Source organism: Tympanuchus pallidicinctus, unplaced genomic scaffold, assembly GCF_026119805.1.
Source record: "Tympanuchus pallidicinctus isolate F22 unplaced genomic scaffold, pur_lepc_1.0 scaffold1, whole genome shotgun sequence".
NCBI classification, from domain to species: Eukaryota; Metazoa; Chordata; class Aves; order Galliformes; family Phasianidae; genus Tympanuchus; species Tympanuchus pallidicinctus.
In genome coordinates this window covers 36,696,761-36,704,219 of record NW_026294618.1, presented here as the reverse complement: position 1 = coordinate 36,704,219, position 7,459 = coordinate 36,696,761, and positions in this window count along the sequence as shown.

The following is a 7,459-nucleotide window of genomic DNA, read 5'->3' as shown; positions in this document are numbered from 1 at the left end:
CAACAAGATAAACTATTTCAGACAGCAACAAAACCGTTAGGTGGCTATCATAGTCATCTTACACACTTTGCAGTGCTTCCAGCACATCAAGCAGCCTCCCCCTTTGGTGGACATACCCCTGCTTCTCCCCTTCCTTGAAATGCCCCCTCAGCTCAGCAGAGAGGTTAGGAGGAAGGTGAGCTGCACTCCTGCCTTTTCTCATACCTCTCATTTCCATCTTGAAACTGAGCCACAACAGTGAGCATGTGGAGTAGTGTACACCTGCTGTGTCCTTAGATGAGACAGGGTGCTTTATGGGAACAAGCAGTAATGTGCCTCAACAAGGATGGGCAGAAGACAGTTCCGACATCCCCATTCCTCTCCAGATTACTGTCTCAGCAGTATAGCAGATGTCCTGGGAACAAGTCCCAGCCTCCTGGCAACATTAAAGTGGTGGGAAAATGAGTAGCTGGTGAGAGAAGAGGTGGAGAGAGGGCCCTCCATTCCCACAGAATCCTGCAGAAATCTGTTTTTTTTTTTTTTTTTTTTTTAAATCTAGTATTAACCAGATGCTTGATAGCATATATTCCTTTTAAATAATTACAGTTTGAAAGATTGAAGTGGTATAATTTACCATTAAGAGGCGCATAGAGCATTCACATCAGGTAAGGCTCAGGCCCAGCGTGCTTTGTAATCTCAAGCATCTGCAGAGGGATATTAGAAGAGCTCAAAACCTACAGTGCTTTGACCAGCATCCAGCCCTATTGCGTAAATGCTTCTAAATTCTGCACTGACTTCTGTGAGAATTTCATACATGGAAGGATTGCAAGAGTGACTCTTGAAGTGACACAGTGACAGAAGCACATCCAGGGGGAATCTGAGGGCATGTCTAAAGTGAATCTGCAAGCAAAAATCACTGGAACTGTGCGAGCTATGTCTAAAAATATGCTTAGATTTCAGTAGGTTAGAATATGCTGTAATGAATTATGTAACTGGCGTGAATTCTTGCCAAAAAGCCCCAACCAGCATAATGTTGTTGCAATTATGGCAATTCACAGGAGATAAGGAACTGGCCCTCTGTACACAGTATTGAATGCATGAAACTATATTATCTCTACATTCTATTTATCTAAGACTATTGAATTTATGAGGAAATTATGTATGCAGACACATACATATGCATATTTTACAAATAAATGTACTGAAAAATCTCAGCCTGAAGAGATACAGTTGCATACTTGTTTTGAAAGAAAAGGATCTTAATCTCTCAGTGAATCCAAATTCAGATGCGGCTCTTGCCAGCTGACAGCAGTTACTCACAGGTACAGTAGAGGCAGTGCAGACTTAAAGCTATGTTCTGATTTCAGCTGGAAAGAATGTGACAAACTATGCCATTTTGCTGAGGCTGATTAAGCACCTAAAATCCAGCTTAATTATGTTACAGCTGGTCATATGCAAGGCACATTATATGGCAGGACAGTGGGGCTGGACTGGAGTCCTGAAATCATTGTTTCTGCATGAGAGAGGAAATCCTTTGCATAAGCATGCTAGAAGACAGCCTTCAGTGCAAATCCAAGCAAGGGACAAAGCTGGAGGTAGGAGGAGTGGATTGACACTGGGCTGAGAAGGCAGAGATTGAAACTGATGCTGTAGGCCATCGGGCAGCCTCAGGAGTGTGCCATCATTTATCCAGAACACTCAGATACACGGAGGGCACTTTCAGCTCTCAGAATCAGAAGGACAGGAAGGTGACAATGCTCTCTCAGGCTCCCGCACCCCTTGGCTGTAAATCATTAAGAGGCTCACTACAGGGTTCTTTGCCCACCATCATTCATTGAGAGCTCCATGCCTTTTTTGGGAAAAACAAAATCACACTATCCATGTGGGATGATTAGGAAGAAGTATATGTTAACACTGCAGAAGGAAGATGTATGGCTTCTTTGCTTTTTGTTATTGTATTATTTTTTTTTCTCCCAGAATTGAGGAAGCTGATTTTTCTGAGATGTCCATAGCAGATGTCCTGATCTGGAAGACTTCTTTGACTCTTTTTTATAATTTTCCTCAACACTGGAAGTTCAGTTAGGCAAGGTGATTTGTTTCTATGGGGACTACTACTGTAATACGGTAATTATGGAATTTTGCTTGGTAGTTTGTGTACTAATGAAATATGTGGAAAAAAAAAGCAGAAGTATATTACCTCACAGACAGCATAAGTCTGAATTTTATGCTTCAGTCTGACAGCTAAACTCATTTATTTGCTTTCATGTAATGATATTTTTGAACGTTTGGTTATTTGTAAATGGAATAAAAAACAAAATTAAAAAGCAAAGGGACGTAAAGATGTTAATTTATATATTTGTTTGCTTATATTGTAATGATTTGGATAATGTAATTTAAAAGAGCAAAAATAAAATTTAAAATAAAATGGTACAAGATAGTTTGTTGAATCTCTCTAAAGACAACTGTTAAAACCTAAATAAACAGAGTGCAAGGTAGACATCTGTCAAGAATTACTCTGACTATGAGATGGAAAACAAAGTGCACTAACAAAGAAATGGTTGATTTCAATATAAAAACAAGTAAATTATAGGATGCTCCAAGATCTCTACTAGAAGTAGCTAAGCTTAAAATATTCATTATATTTTGTAGAGGTGGTAGATAGTGATATGGAAAAATATTTTTCAGATTTGTCAGGATTAAGAAAGGTTATGCAGTAGATTGGAAGCCTTACCTCCAAGCCACTGGGCAGTACAATGCCAGATGAATTACTGCAGATAGCTGCCATGTTATTCACTAGAAAAAAAGAAGAAGAAAGAAAGAAAAAAAAGAAAGAAAAAAAAAAAAAATAAAAGCTATTCTGTCACATTGATGGACCTTAAACTTACTGCAGTCACCTGGATATCACTGGCAAACTACAGCTCAGCGACAACTGCTTATTGTGGTATTATTGAGGAAAACAAACAAACAAAAAGAAACAAAGAAAACCCCCAAACTTCACGGTTGTTACATTGGGAGAAAAAAAAAAAAAAGAAAAAAAAAAAGTACAAAAACCCCAACCCTGTACTCCCATCAGTTAACAATGCTTACTACTTACAGGTCAAACCATCTCCTCAAAAAAAGATGTACAAAACAATAAATAAAGAATTTCTTGAAAATGAAGTGTTTTCTATCTTAGATTTTCTATCTAAGTATCTTAAAGATACTTAGAGCTAACCTAGGAGTGTCACTCTCATTCAGCTTGAATAGCATTGAACTCTCACCTAGATCAATGCAACCACTTACAGGAGGAAATCATTATCTGGATGGAGGCTTTAGACGTATGACAATCATGACATGACATGATAAGTATACATGGAATAAAAATAATTTATAAAACTGTAGTGGTGACTGGCTGATCAGAAAATATCCATTTTGTGGTGGACATTACCATGGGAACAGAGATAGCTAACATGATTGCATGAGGGACAGGTGGGCTCCAGAGACAGTTTTGCAATGCTATGGTTTATTTTTCAGACTGCGTTTCCTGATTCAAACAGGTGTTAGTTTGCCCTTTTGGGTCAAATACAGCAAAACCTCTTTTTCTCTGTTACGCAATATAGCTTAATTTTACAGAGAATAAGCATCAACCTCACATTTGTATTAGAGGATTACTACTCTAGATAAACCAGAGTTGGCTGTCTAAAGATAGTTGGTTAGGTACTTCTATTAACCTTTGTCACATCACAGTAAATACTAAAGAAATCACGTCCTGAAAATACAGTTAGAAAATTCAAGCCAAAAATAAATGTGCTTTGAATAAAGCATTACTTAGCTGTAAAATAAATGTACTCTGAATAAAGCATTACTTAGCTGTAAAACTTGCTGCCATGTGAAACTCCATGTTTAGAAGAGACAAAATATGTAACGTCTTGGGATTTAACAGACCCTTTAAGTATAACTACCTTGGAATAAACTACTGCAAATCAGCATGCATGCTAAGAGGTTCTGGCTCACCTGTACTGGATAATGAGAGATGGGTTTGAGGGGAGGGTAGATCTATGGATCAGAACAGAAGTGGTGGTGCACGGGCAGAGCAACTTGACAGAGCATGAGAACACGTGAACAATAGCAGAGGTTGACCTGCAGAGGGTTGTACTGCTGAGAGATGCAGTTCTTCAGTTCTTAAGCCACTCCTTTTTTAAGGAACAATTTCTCCCATGCACATTGGCACCTTTCCTGTCAGTGGTAAAGCTTCACATCACTGCACCTCCCAGATCTGGAGGTGAAAGTATGGGAACTCCTGCCATTGCAGTCTGTAGTTTATCTTCCAGAACTAAATAAGGGTTATAACATCTGTTCTTTTATCCTCCCCCTCCTACCTCATAACACAGAAGGGAAACTGAGAGAAAAGACTTTTATTTTCTTTTTCCCCCATTTGTGCTCTTTCACAGAACCACAAGGAGATTGAGACTGGCTGCAAGAGGATGCAATATCTGGGAACAGGAAATCTACTGGATCTGATTTTCACCTCAGCTAGGCTGAAAGAGGAATCCAGGAATCCAGATGGAAGTGATCAGATATCTCTCATACTAAGGAAGAATAGAAAGATACTGGCATCACTGGAGCATATTTCTAGAGTTCATCTCCTTACAACTAATTAATTAAAGTAAGAATTAGATATCCTTATGATCACTATTTTCAGCATGCAATTTATAATATGACAAATATCTAGAAAACTGAAACTTTGACTTTTACAGAACATTGAAGACAGCAACATGCTATATTATATGGTAATATGGTATTTTATTGGTATTATAATAATTATAATTTGGTATTTTACCATATATGGTAATTTCCTGCAGCACCTGGGCACAGAGGAATTCCTTTTGGTTCATAGATGAGCAGTGGACTTTGTCTCCTTTCAGGATATCTCCAGATGCTATTATGGGATGATGACTCCAGCTTGCCCTGCTCAAGCTTTCTGGGGTAAGATTCACAACACAGTGAGATAAACAAGCAACTCTGAAGTGTGATCAACAGAGGGACAGTGTGTGCTCCAAAGTGCCTCAGTGAAACAGTTTCCAAATTCAGATTTATCAAGGGAAGCAGTCTTACAGGATCCAGATGCGGGATATTCTTGGACTCTGTACAACTCTGCTACTGTGCCTTGGGAAAGGCAGAGATATTTCATGCTCACATGTGTATTTAACATGAATTTAATTTGTATTGTTCTGTAGAAAGTATTTCATTTCCATTTAATGACAAGATGACACACCAGTTTTCCTCTATTTCTGAACAATGTTTTTCAAGTGTACTGAACATTCACAGATTTGAAAAACAGAATCTCAACATCTATTTAGCACATTGTATAATTTTAAGTCTCTTGAGATAAAATTTTGTCAGTGAATTGTTATTTCCATTCTGGTGCATCTGAAGATCCTGAAGTATGAAGTTTTATAGCACTATTTTTGATTTGTTCTAAATGAAATAATTAAAATAATGGAATTACTGCAATTTCAGCTAAAGAAAGGACTTTTTATATGAGCATGCCTTTTCAACCAGATGATCCTATTTCACTACAGTTTCTCTGTGAACTCGTAGCATGTATTTAATACATCAACTTCATTGCTATAATACACTGATATGACTCATAAACCCAGGAGAAGTTCTGAAGTTGACATCATAAGGAAAATCCACCTCTAGACAAGATTTAGAATGTAAGTATCATTATGCATGGAATACTAAATGAGAAGTTTCACAAAATTATTTTTATGTATATTACTTGAACGTCAAATGTCATGAATCCCATTGTAGTTTTGTGTTAAAAATTCCACAAAAACTGTACAAAAACGTGCTGCATAGTTCATAGAAAATCTTGTGTGCAGATAAAGGATTTCTTAGATTACAGCTACAAATAACACAATTGGGGGTTTAAAATTATAAATTAAATATTTTTCTATTACTTAAGCCTAATTTCTACTTTCACCACTGTGAAACGAAGTTCAAATTTTTTTATCAACTGATTTTAATCCATTCTTGTATGAACAGACCCAGGATTCAATATCATTTTCACAGACTGTGCCTGAGGAAAACTTTCAACACCTTTATGATGCTATTCAGAATTCACTTCAGTCCTGTACATGGTAGCCAAGAAAGAAAGTTTGAATAATGAAAAAAGGGAATTTGTGAATTTAAAACTTAATATAAGTTGTGATCATTTATTGTGTATGCTTTTGCAGCCTTAGAATTCAGCCCATATTTCTTACATCACAATTTTTAATTGAGTTATGTGTTGGAGATAGCTAGCTATTAGAGGAGGGAAATTGGGTGAGTATCAAGCTAGTAGTGCAGTATCAGTATGAAGCCAGTGTCAAGAAAACCATTCTAACTACACACAAGATTAAAAAAAAAAAAAAAAAAAAAGGCAGAATCTGGCCTACAGATTTTCAGTCAGGGAAAAAAAGAACCAAAACCAAAACAACAGAACAGAGCAAAAGGCAACATTAGAATCTTTGATTTTGTTGTTTCAGTTAACCATTTAGTCTGATGGTGTTTGAATTGTAACATATTGAGTTGAATGAAGTTTCCAAATGCCTTTTTTTTTCCCCTCCTCTCAGAGATTTCAGTTCCAAAACTGAGGGTTATGGTCCATTTAGCTTGAGTATTTTGAGATTTAGTTGTAATGCTTTTCTTCTCTGTTTTTTGCTCACGAAAGATCCAACACTCAGCTGAACAAGATAGAGCACGGGCTGTGCCATCCTAAAAAATACAATGAAGGATTAGAAAACACAACACAGAAGCAGAGGAAAAAGAAAAATCAAATTCACTGAATGTCAAGTTCTGAGTCAATTTCACAAAGATTTCACATACAGGAAGCCAGATTTAAAAAAAAAAAAAAAAAATCTGTAATATACTCCTCAATGTATCTGCATTGCTTTGGTGTAACTGTGAATGCATCCACAGATGATTTTGGGAAGAAGTATAGACAGTAAGTCATTTTTAGCTCAACTTATCAGGAAGACACAGCATATAAAATGATTTCATCGGGAAGAAAAATACACACTTAAAAAAACACACTCTGTCATTTAATTGCATTACAGACTCAGCAATGTAATAATAAATTCTTTGTGTGCTTAATATATTTGTGTAATTTTAAATATCCTTACACAAACACACACCCTCTACTCATAGTGGGTTGTACAATGTAGTAGTATTTCTGCATAAATGCAGGTGAAGATGAAAATAAGTGGCCTAAAACTACATGCAGGACATGGATATATCATTACTGTTTATGCCCTTCTCCTGTCATCTTGCTCATTGTGTAAGATCCTGTGTCTTTATGAACAGACATTCAAAGTCTCAATACAAATCACTTAATAATCTGCGGGCTGAAATTTTTCTTTTTGGCATAGTGGTCTTGTATTGAAATGCCTCCATTTAATGGCAGGAAATCGTAGAGGGCTGACCAGGTTGTAGGCTTCCTAGCTTTGCTTTAATCTCT